This window comes from Prosopis cineraria, unplaced genomic scaffold, assembly GCF_029017545.1.
Source record: "Prosopis cineraria cultivar Desert tree isolate PC_DT_omini unplaced genomic scaffold, ASM2901754v1 PC604, whole genome shotgun sequence".
Lineage (NCBI taxonomy): Eukaryota > Viridiplantae > Streptophyta > Magnoliopsida > Fabales > Fabaceae > Prosopis > Prosopis cineraria.
Genome location: NW_026555929.1, coordinates 22513 through 35393, shown reverse-complemented (window position 1 = coordinate 35393; position 12881 = coordinate 22513). Strand labels below are relative to the sequence as shown.

The 12881-nt window shown below is 26.4% G+C and overlaps 1 long non-coding RNA gene and 1 other non-coding gene across 2 annotated transcripts; both read right to left on the bottom strand.

Moving 5' to 3' along the window:
* Window positions 1-10937: 10937 nt before the first annotated feature.
* On the bottom strand, window positions 10938-11034 carry LOC129297759 (small nucleolar RNA SNORD96 family). The gene has a single exon (XR_008590256.1). It is a non-coding gene; the product is annotated as a small nucleolar RNA SNORD96 family (small nucleolar RNA).
* Window positions 11035-11066: 32 nt separating this feature from the next.
* Window positions 11067-11953, bottom strand: LOC129297757 (uncharacterized). Its single transcript, XR_008590254.1, has 4 exons — window positions 11899-11953; window positions 11728-11794; window positions 11501-11551; window positions 11067-11265 (listed from the first exon to the last, which is right to left on the bottom strand). It is a non-coding gene; the product is annotated as an uncharacterized LOC129297757 (long non-coding RNA).
* Between the last annotated feature and the right edge of the window lie 928 nt (window positions 11954-12881).

Genomic DNA, 12881 nt, shown 5'->3' with positions numbered 1-12881 from the left:
ATATTATGTCTCAAACATTTGTGATGGAATTTGGAATAGAAAATTTGCATCTCAAAAATTTGCAATGGAATTTTGGACAAAATAATTTGGGATAAAATATTTGCATCTCAAACATATGCAACGGAGTTTGAAACAGAATATTCCGTCCCAAAACATTTAAAAATAAAAATATAGTATTACTTATGATTTGTATTGAATTATGCAAATTAAATATTTATAATTAACAACATTAGTATATGCTTATAAAATTATGTGTGATAGTTATAATTAAAAGTAAAATAATGAAATTTGAGTTCTTTACTACGTAAATTATTAATCTAAAAACTATTAACACTTATATTAATAAAAATATGTATACCAAGATTATGTTGCAATTTTTTATTATTTATATTGAATAGATTTTCTTAAGAAGAATCTTAAAAAAAATTGGTAACATTAGTTGGAAAAAAATATTTTGTAAAACTCTAATTATCTTTGATATTAACAGTTATTGTAATTAGCTTTGTATTAATAGTTATTGTATTAATATTAACTGCCAGTTCAAGTGAAAGGGCTTTGACCTCCTCGTAAACATGAGATTTTGAGTTTGAGTCAATAACAAAGCATGGAACATCTTTAAAAAGTTATTTTCAATTGATCCGACAATGTTCAATTCTAACTTAGTTGAATGATGACATGAAAAAAATACAAAGCAAAGTAATATTTTGATTAATGTTAAGCATACTAATAGTTAGTGTATTTATAAATTAACATGTTGGTCATGTCACAGAAGACAATATTTTTATTATATCAACTCAAATAACTTTTTGTAAGATCTTCACAACTTCTATGTTTAACTTGGAGATCTAAGGCCCGTTTGTTTAAAATTTGAAAAAAAAAAAAGTCATTTTTATATATTTTAAAATTTTTATAAAAATTATTTTATAAAATTTTTACAAAAAACATATATTATTTTATATTTGATTACAATAATAAAAAAATATTATTTTTATATATGTTAAAGATTTTATAAAAAAGAGATTTATTATTAAAAAACAGATTTAATTGCTTTGTTTTAGATAGCAAAAAAGGTTGCTTCTTCCATTCTATTATGTTTTGATTTTGCCTTGGCTGGTAGTAGATTATGGTATTACCAATTTTCCTTCGCGAACGAGATACTTAGATTTTGTTCTGTAATGTGAAATACAAAATAGACTTTGAGAAATTCATATATAATTTAGATTGTCTCACTACGTCGCATCCAATAATGGTGTTTGATATGCGTTGAGAGTTACACTTGGTGAGGCATTAGGCTATGGACTTACCCTTTTTGTACATATTATATTAGATGCTGGCCTAAGACTAGATGCAAGAGATTGTCTTAGGTGATAGGCTTAGAACCAGTCATTCGAATTCGAATGAGGCGAGCTTATTCGAGTCGAGCTTAATTTGGGTTGAATTTATTCTGATTGAGCTAAAAGTATTCTATTCTTTTTAAAAAAAATTCATATGGCCAAACCTGGTTCTAACTTTTTTTGGCCAAATTTTGGCTGACCTATCAAGTTTAGCTAAAATTACCAATTTTATATATATATATATAGTTAGAAATTCTAGTGATGGGGCTCAATTCAGGCTGAACTTAAAATATCATACTTTCTTAAAAAATTCATACAGTTAAGTTCGGCTCTAACTTTTTTTAGGCGGATTTGGGTTTGGCTTAAATTACCGACTCTAGATAAAATTCTTAAAGCATACATTTTGATGCAAAATAAAAATTTGGGGAAGGATTCTTCACTATTTGAAAGAGGAAGTTTGAGCCAGGTTACTATCCTTGATCTATACTTTGGTAGTTATATTGGCTTGAGTGATTGACTGGAATTTCCAATTTGTGTTTGTGCTCGATACTATGATGAAACAAAAGGGGATGGTCATTCACATTATTCTTTTACAATAGAATATACTTCAACAAAAAGATAATGGTATTATGACTTGAATATATATTAACAGAAAAATGCACGTATTATATTCTTCATTATCAAGTTATTGCACGTTTCTTTAATTTAAAATGCTATTTTGTATGATATATAAATACTTCAATTTTGGCACCTTAAATTTGTTACAGAGATGAGGTTGCAATAGGGATCTAATTTCTACTCTCTAAATTTGCAATTGCCTTGTTTTGTGCACTCTTAAATGCAGTTAAATATTGTATCTAGTTGCGCTATGTCATATAGTTCTTGTTTTCTTCGTTACACTCAACAGGATCTGTTTGACTGACCAATTGAACTTATTTTTATCAATTTCCTTATTTTTTTGTTATTACAGTTAGTTTTTTGTTTTATTATTGGTACTATAGCTCTCTTCAAAAAAATTAACATGATTCTTTTTCTTTTTTGTTTTGGTTCGTGATGTAGGAAATATATAGTTTCATCTTTATCTTTTGCTTATGATATATAATCGTGGTTAAAGGTTATTGGCCAGTGAAAAAGATAATGCAGATGATGAAGTTGATAGTGGTATTTACTGTTTAGGGATTATGATGTTATGTCCACTTTTAGTTTTTTTTTTAAATTAATTTTAGTATGATTTGACAATTAAGTATGATTGCAACGTACTTTTGACTGCTTAATGAATTAATGTGATACTTAGTTCTTTATATATTTTGATATGATTTATGATTTGGTTATTTTTTATGTATAAAATTATTATTATTATTATTATTATTATTATTATTATTATTATTATAGGTTGCAAAGTTAATGGAAAAGATATTTTAAAAAAATTAATAATTCAAATTATATAAATAAATAATGAAATTTGTGATTGAAGATAGTTTCGTGATGGATTTGAGATAAAAATATCCTTCACAAAATTTGGGACAAATTTGCGACAGAAATTTCTTCACAAATATTTGGAACAGGTTTGTGACAACATTTGTTTTCCTAAATTTGTGACTCCTTTGGAACAATAAAATTCATTTCAAAAATAGCGTCTCAACTTTGTGGCAGATACTAGATTTCAATTGCAAAAAAATTGCAATGACCAAATTAGTGACAGACATCCTTCCATCATAAATGTCATTTGTGACAAAATATCCGTCTCAAATTTAGGCTAAAATCCATCGCAAAATGCCTGTTTTCTAGTAGTGAAATGCTAGTGGTTTCACAAGTTAATAATTTAACAAATAGTTATAAAATAATCTACAAGTAACATTGTTGATTTAACAAATAACACAAGGAAATTAACAAGTATTAATGTTAGCAGTTTTACAGGTAAATTTAATAACTTAATGAGTAATTTTATGGGCTTGACAAATAACGCAGGGGAAGAAACAAGTATCTACACGTAAAGTTTACAAGTTGTGATGGATGAACTTAACACAAGTTAAACTTAACAAGTAACACAACGAAATTAGCAAATAATGTTAGAGAGATTTTAAAAGTAAAATTAATAATTTCTCTAAATCAATTAAGAAGGATATTTTAATCATTTTGCTTTAATCTTTTATTTCACTTCAGTCCTAAAATTATGAAGTGTATTTTCAAAATATTTTGTGTCTAATTTGTAAATGACTAGCAATTATAGTCCTTACATGAAATTCTCCCAATAAAAATATCACCATGTAATTGCCAATGGTTTTGCAGCCTGGTGAAATATAAACTCCTCTATCAGTGAAAGGTTACAAGTTCCATCTTGCTTATGATCTTAGGCCTTAGTGCTTGCCTATCTAATTCTATACATACATACATATAACCATGTTACCAATAGCCATTACTTGTAGTAGAAAAAAATATGATTGTTTAAATATGAAGTCTCGAATTTGAGTTAATGTAAGTCCAAAAAATATTCTTAAAAGAGCTATTTTTTATTGAGTTAAACATCATTCAAATTAGACCTAGAGAGGTGGTAATTATAAAAAAACATTGTCATGTTTAGTATGTGGGTGAAGGTATGAGTTGGGAACGCAATATATAATGGAAGGATTTCGTTAAAAAAGGAGGAGTAGGAGAAGGAGAAGGAGAAGGAAAAATGATAGTAAAATTTCATCAAAATATATAAATAATAATCAGATTTTTCAAAATATCATAATTCATTCAAAATCCTTAAATACCTTTTGGACATTAATAATTTTAAGTTGAACGACTAAATTGTCTCTTGTTTAAGATAAAAATAATGTGTCTAGCTTATTTTTTTCAAATCAAAACTTTTATTTAAGTAATCACAACTTTTGTTATGTGAATAGCAAAATTAAATAAGAAATTACAATTTTTCGTGTGAAATTTTATAATTGATAAACAAGTTCGGAAAATAAGTAATCTCAATTGCAACTTTAGTTAAGCAATCATAACTTTAATTCTATGAATCACAATAATTGAATAAAAAATTACATCTTTTCACGTGAAATTTCTTTTATCATTGAAGTCTAAGTTTTGAAAATGATGAATAATAATTTTTATTTAAGTAATCACAACTTTTATTATGTGAATAATGAGAATTAAATAAGAAATCATAACTTTTCATGTGAAATTTCTTTTATCATTGAAGTCTAAGTTTTAAAAATAATCAATTATAACTTTTGTTCAAACAATCACAACTTTTATTGTGTGAATCATACTAATTAGACAAGAAATCATAACTTTCCATGTGAACTTGTTATTTTTATTTTAAATAAGGAGCAATGTAGTCATTTAATCTAAAATAATTAATTTCAATGTTTTTGAAACCAAATCAAAAATTGAACTGAAAAGGCCAGCAGTTTATAGTTTGCATGGTTCAATCAGGTTGGACCAATAGTCAAATAAGTGACATATAATTGAATTAAAAAATTATCTATGTATATAATAACTTAAATATAAGAAATAAATATGAAATTGCTAATTAACTTAAAAATAAAATCAAATATTTTAAGTTTATTGTGACTTAACAAGCCATGTGATGTAATATAACATCAAATAATTAAAAAAATTGATCATTTTGTAAAAAAAATTGATAAAAATGAAAAAAAGAGAAAAATGGTATTTTGTATTAAACAGTTTGGTTTTTTTTAAAATCAAATCCAGTTCTCGACTTGATCCTGATTCTCAGTTTGACCATCGGTCCAAGGCTACCCAACTTCTCAAATAGTTTTTTCATGTTAACTAAGTCAAAATCTAAACCTGTCGATACTTTGACTAATCCAACCATTCGATTTAATTTAATTTTTTAATTATTGTTAATTTTAAAAAAGTATTTAAAGACTTTAAAGAAATTATGACATTTTGATATATCTGATTGTTATTTATCTACTTTGGTAGGTTTTTATTATTATTTTCAAAAAAAAAACTACATAAAGGAAGGAATCCAATATATATGGCTGGTATGATGGGATCTGATTTCTTCTTCCATGATCGCACTTTCAACCAAACGAAGGAATCAGTACCTTGCGGCAACGATCGACAAGAATTTTATTGGGGTGAGCATTTATGTCTTTTCATTCTTTTTCATCTCTGTTTTAATTTTTTATAAACTTAAATATTGTATAGAGAAATATTTTTCCTTTTCTTTCTTACACATGCACTATAACATGACATGACAAACATATATTTTCTCCACTTAAAAATATAAAATATTTTTTTAAATTTTGAATGTTAAAAAATATAAGGTATTTTTAATTTTTAATGATTATCTTTTTTTAAAATGCCTCTATTGAATACATTACTTTATATTTATTTTAAAATAAAACACCCTATTAAATAGGGATAAATATGAAAAGATATTATTAGTTTAAAAAATAATTATTTTATTGAGAGTGAAATTTAGTTAAAAAATTCTTATATTTTTAAATGAAAGAAATATTAATTTTTATTTAAATATTGTTTAAAGAACGTAATATTTTTCTTTCAAACATTACAGTCACAGAATCTATTGGACCGAAGAAACCTATAGCAGCATTGCATTTGGTAAAAATAAAGAATTATGGATAGAAATAGGTTAGGTTAAGTTAGACTTTAATTAAATTGGCCTAAGTCTCTATAATAAATCAAATACTTAAGCATGACCTAAAACTTGGATAAAGTTTTTTACATAGTTCAAGCTTGAGTCTATCTCAAGTCTGACTTGGTTTGAAAGTCTATTTAAAAGCTTAATTAAAAGTAAGTATTTTAAATAGGCTCACATTTAAGTTTTAAACTTCTCAAACATTTCTTTTGGTTAAAAAATGTAAGATATTTTTTAAGAGGTTAGATGTTTAAAAATGTAAGGCATTTTTAATCTTTTAAAGTGTAATCAGTGCTTTTTTTTCAAAAGTATTCTTACTAAATAAATCACTTTATATTTATTATAAGGTGAAACATCCTATTAAATAGGGGCAAATATAAAAAGATATGGTTAGTTTGAAGACAAGTAACTACTTTATTTGGGTAAAATTTAATTAAAAATGCCTTATATTTTTGAACGGAGGAAGTGTACTTTAAGACCATTATAATAGACAATATATAACTTAATGTATCAATTACAATATATAATAAAAAAAAAACTTACCAACTACAATACAATATAACAATAAAATAATAACATTAAAATTAATATATAAGTTTAATATGATTGAAAATATAACTAAAAATAAAAAAATTAATTAATTAAAAATTAAATAATGAAATTGATATGTTTGTGATATATTATAATACATATGTGTGTGTATAAATATATAGGCTGGCTTGTTAAATTTATAAGTTAAGTCTTAAATAAATAAACCTAATTTATTTAATTAAATAGTTCCTGTTAGGAGCCTGGCCTCTGTTAGGAACTTAACCTTTGCCTATTTTTACTCCTAATCGATTCTCTTCTCCACAGCTTTTTTATTTTTCCCAAAATAGAGAGACTATGATGAAGCCATCATAATTAATCTCCTCCTGATTTTCAAATAATTATTAATCTCACAATCTATGGGAGGATCGAATAAAATCCAACGACAAACATCAAGGCTACATATAGTTAATTACAATCCAGAAAGTGGCCATCTTCATGCCAGTGAGCGGAGCACTTGCCGACACTCTCCCTTTTGCAAAAATTATATGTAAGACGTGTAAATTTTATCTTTCTTTCTTTTTAAAAAATCTGGTTGACTTTTCTTTCGCCATCCCCACCACGAGTGACAGTTCTAGAGGTTAACTCTTGAAAGGTTAGCAATGGATCACTTTTCATAAAAAAACAAAAAACAAAAACAAAAACAAAAACACTCTTGAGTGAAAGCGGGGGCCAAAATTAGTTTTAGTATTTTTTTCAAAATTAAAATAAACAAAGTTTATAATCAAATATTTAACTCTTCAAAGATCTATGTCTAACAGCCAAGGAGGGAGAGCCCATCCTGGCCCCTCACCAAGAGACAATCTTGATCCACGATGGACCTACACACACACACACACATATCTTAGTCGGGGCAGCTGTTCCCATAATTTCTTTTAAATTTCTTTAATAAATATATTTGTAGCGTGTGCGTGTATCTCATACTCTAATCTCATAATTAGTTACAGTGAGTGATAAAATTATTTTCTTATGCCATCTATTTTTTTTTTATGTAAAGTATAACAATTGTTGTTGTAGGCAGTTTTTTGAACAATGATAATGGGTGTAGTTGTCAAACTTTTGAGTTAACTTTTTAAATTTAACTTTTTTATGTTTCTAACTCACATAACTATATCAATTTACTCATCAATTTAAAGTAAATATAAATTTAGTTAAAATTTGTGAGTTTAACTCCACACTTATCATTTTTATGATTCTAACATGTAAAATCATGTTAATTAATTTATAAACTTAAACTAGATATAAATTTTGTTAAATTTATTAAACTTATCAATTTTTTACCAATTTAATCAAGTTAAGCATATATTACATAAAATTTGATTTATAGAAGTGATAGGACCTAATTTAAATAAAAAAACTTAAAAAACAAAAACTAATATTAATAAAAAATAAAAAATATCAAAAATAATTTACTCTATTTTTAAGTTTTGTAAGACAATTTATCAATATAAATAAATTTAATTTTAATAATTTATATTTAAAATATATTTAAATTATTATATAATCATATACTTTTAATAAATATTTATTAATGAAGATAAACTCTTATTAATTTACAATTTAAATTTGCCACCTAAATTTATATTTCTGTCACAATTTACTTCTTCTTCTTTTGTTTGAGCCAAACTGTCACAATTTACTTCAATTCGCAGGTTTGACAACTTTAATAATGGGGTCCATTTTTTGTTTACGGTCAAAAAGAAAAAGAAAAAGAAAAGGAAAGTGGAACAAGCAAAATTGGTGGAAAAAAATATTAGTAATGACATGGTATTTGCATGCAGATAAAAAATACTTTAATAAATAATAAAAAACTGAATGTGGGACCCTTAATAAATCATCAATTATGTTGTAAAGTAACAAACGACAATTTTTTGAACAGTGATAATCGGGTCCATTTTTATTTATGGTCAGAAAAAGAAAAGAGAGAGTGTGGAAAAAAGAAAATCGGTGAGAAAAATATGAGGAAGAAACATTAGGATGTAGATAAACAATACTTTAATAAATGATAAAAAAACTGAGTGTGGAACCCTTAATAAAATAAAAAATTTAATTTATAAGAATAATCACGTTGTGTGAATTTTAATTCAGACAAAATAACAAATTATATTTTAACATGAATTGTTCCTTGCATTTTTAATATGTGCTAGTAAATAAATTATCTATATTTTTAATATGTACCAAAATAATAAATTGAAAAAAACAAGACGTTTATTAAAATAATTTTTTAATAAATGAAGCATATGATAGAATAAGTTATATATGAAATGAAATGTCTAGCTTTCAAATGGGCATGACGTAAAAATTAGAGACGATTTTACACCTGCCCCACAAATTTTTCCATCCTTTGTAAATTAACATAGCACCCTTAAAGTTTGGGTTCAAAAAATAAAATTCATAGAATTTTGCCCCTAACGATTTACCAAATGAAATTTTTTTGAACATTGCTGAATGAAAACTTTGGTCTCCATGAATAAATCATAGCTTTGTGCTTGGTTAAAATTACTCTCTCCATATTAAATTATAAAATACTTTTAAACAAAATTTTACATACCAAGTATTTAAAAAAATTACAGGAAAATAAGGCACATTGCTTATATTGCTAGCATGCAAAAGAGTAACAAATATTTTAAAAAATAAAAAATTCAACTTACACGAGTTTTAGAAAGGTAGGAGTTTGAAATATTAATTTACACAAAATAAGTATTTTTATAATAGAATAATCTGTTACTTTATTTTTATGAATACCAAGTACTAAATTATAGAATAAAATAAATTTTTATTTGTATTTAAAGTATATAGAAGAGTGATAAAATTTAAATAATAATAAATTATTATTTAAAATTATGACATAAGGAACGTATATGGTAATAAATCTTGGATTTGAATTTGGTAAATGTATTTAATACATGTATTGAGTACCTGTATCATCTAAATTGTTGAAATTCACATTAACAATTTAAATAAACTCACTCATTCATTAATCTCAAGTGTAATATAAGTTTATCATCATTGATTTAAATCTTAACAGTTTAAATGATATAAACGCTCAGTGTCTATATTAAATAGAGTTGTCAAATCCGAATCTACATAAATCTTTCTTTTCTTCTTATATTGTAAAGTGCTTCATTCTATCACTATAGATCCACAATTTCCTAACCAATGTATTCCCTATTACCCTTTAATCAAAAAATAAAATGAAAACTAACATAAAATTCAGTCCTCTGCCAAAAATTAAGGAAAAAAAATCCAGGTATCAAAATAAAAAACAGCTACCAAGATTAAATTTAAATCAGACTTAAACGACAAAAAATCCAAAAATAATAAAAAAATCAGGACCAAAACAAGACAACAAAAAAAACCTAACATTAAACAATCAGAAATAAAATCAAAATAAAAATGGAAAACTTAAGAGTATAGCATATCCCAAGTAAAACAAAAAACAAAATAGGAGCACAAAATATTCTTATAAATGCACAAAACATCAATAAATTGATAAAGAAAAGAAATAAAGAAGAAGATGAAAGGAAAATTTAAAACAAAAAATGCAGAATCTTGATATCCAGTCTCAACAAAAATATGATGGGAAGGGAAGAGCACATGTGATGCAATAGGGGAGTTCGATGAGCAGATCGGAGCCAACAGCAGAGGTTTAACAGTAGATCCGAGTCGATGGGACATAGATTCATATACAAGGAAAGGACAATGGAATCAAAGCGAAAGAGAAATGGAGAAAGGACGAAGGAAAAGTTTGAGAAGGTGAGGTTGGGAGATCCAGATCCTCTCAGAGGCATTTTCCCTCAACGTGTCAACCTTAAATCTTTAATAAATATTCAATGTCTCATATTTTGTCACATTATCCTATGTAAAATAATTTTGTTAACCCAATCTAAGAATTGAAATACAAGTGTATGGTGAATGAGATCAGTAGTAATTATTAGTCCTTCAACTTCAAAGATGCCTCTCAACTCTACTGACTTAATATCAGTTTCTTTTTTAAAAGTTCATGTTGTTGATGGCATGAAACGCGAAATCCCAACATTGCCTCAATTTAACGTAGTTTCAGATTGTCTTGTATTACTGTTAGGCTCAAATATTGAGAAGAGGGCCCACTACATCAAATTGTAGGCCTAACCCATTTATCATGTTGGCCCCAAAAAGAAAAAACATTCATCATTTCAATCTGCTTTTCAAAAAAAGTTCATTGTAACATTTATTATTAATATCTTTCCTATTTTACTGGAGGAAAAGTTGAAATATTTTAAAATTAATTTAATGACCTAGTTATCCTTTCTTCATTGTGATGAGATGATTGAACGAAAAACGTAAATCAACTAAAATCGCAGGATGATCAAATAACTAAAAAACATCACATGAAAGGTCCTTCAAGTGAATATTAGCCTCATAATTGCAGGAGGACAGCAAGGCTTAGATATAAGCCATTCAGTCCCCAAGGAAATATGATATTTTGCTGACTGATTTCATCATTGGCTATTTACATCCAGAATGACACGAAGCATATTTAATCATGAAACAAGATTAACCAACAAATTAAATGTCGTCGATGAACAGAACACAACAAACTAGTTTGGCAGAAATTAAACATTAAAATGTAGAAAAAGCTATAAATAAATAAATAAATGTATGTCATGGGCAGCCCCAAGAGGTAATGGCAGCAAATCTGCTCTACAAGGACAGCATAAGGGACATCCAACGAAGGAGCTCCTAGAGGAAGGAGAACCATCAACGTCAGAGTAAATTTATATGTGATGTTTTACTTGGAACCATGCAAACACAGCAAGTTTGCCTCCAATCGTAGTAAAACATCTCAGCAATTATACAAATGTGATACAATAAATTGGGAGGCTCAAAACATACATACATACATACATACATATATCAGGTATAACAACATCTCAGAATTGCAGAATAACAGCAAAGAAATAAATGACACTATTACCTAGATTCATTGCCTACAAACATGACCCAATCTACTGGAGGAATTCCATCACTGAAAGAACGAAAATTTCACAAATCTGAAAGACTATATCTGGTAAGTGAAGTGAATATATAGTCATTGGGTGAAGGCGAAATATCAAACTTATGTCTCAAAACATGCATGGCATATTCAATAAAACGGACACTATTATGACACGATCAAAAACCAAGCATGTATATTGAACAAACCTTAAGAAAAGTAATCTTGTCTCTCATGCCAGTCCCACAAAAAGCAATCACAGCAATGAGTCATGATCTGTCAACATCGATGATTTTCTTAATTGCGACGTTAACTTGGGAAATCGGCAAACGCGAAGTAATAATCTGTAACTACAAATTGAATAGGGAGTTGGTAATTACCTCAATCACTTCTCATTCCGAGGAGGAAGAGACCGAAGAGAAATTTTGAAGTCTGATATTACAGAAGCTTTTGTGTCGCCCTAAAGGAGAGGGCTGCGAATATTTATAGTATATTACTAACTAGGGTTTGGCCTTTTTTTTTTTTTTAAATAAATAGTGAAACGACTGGAGTTTTGGCGACTGAATTGGCAAAAGATAAAAACCAAATAAAATAGTGGTTTTTTTGGTACATAATAAAATATTAGTTTTTGCTTGTTGAGGTTGTTTCTGTGGGTCCAACACTTATGTGAGTTGTTATATTCCTTTTTTAAAAAGGCATTAAATTTTATTTCCAACGAAAAAGATAACAATTTGAGTAAATGTGACTTATTTTAAAAAGATAAATTAAAATTTAAAAAAATTAAAGAGGGAAACATTAAAAAATGAAAATGAGAATAAAAATAATTAAGAGAGAAAATATCAAAATATAAAAGTTAAAAAAACATCATTATATATTATATAAAAAAGAGATAATTGTGAAAAAACAAAACAGAGAGAGTAGGGGAAAAAACAAAGCCATTTATCTTCCTCCAAATTGCAAGCATGCACCAAGTATATAAAATTAAGTATATAATTTTTTTCTAATAATGATATTATTATTATTTTGGAGTATCGATCTATATAAATAATTTGAAGGTAAAAAAAAATCTACATGAATAATGTAGAATGACATTGATGACTCTTTTGAAGCACATGATATCTTTCCTTCAATTTAAGTTACTTTCTTTTCTAGACAGCAATTTCAATCATCTATACCGATATATCTGTGCCTGTTTGAATTTCAGTTGAATATAATAGATTATGAAAATAATTGATTAAATGATAAATTTTAATCATTATTAATTATATTATAATGCAATCTGTCTGGATATTGTTTTTTTAAAATTAATTTTAATAAAATAAAAAATATTTAAATAATTTATTTAGAATTAATTTTAGCTGTA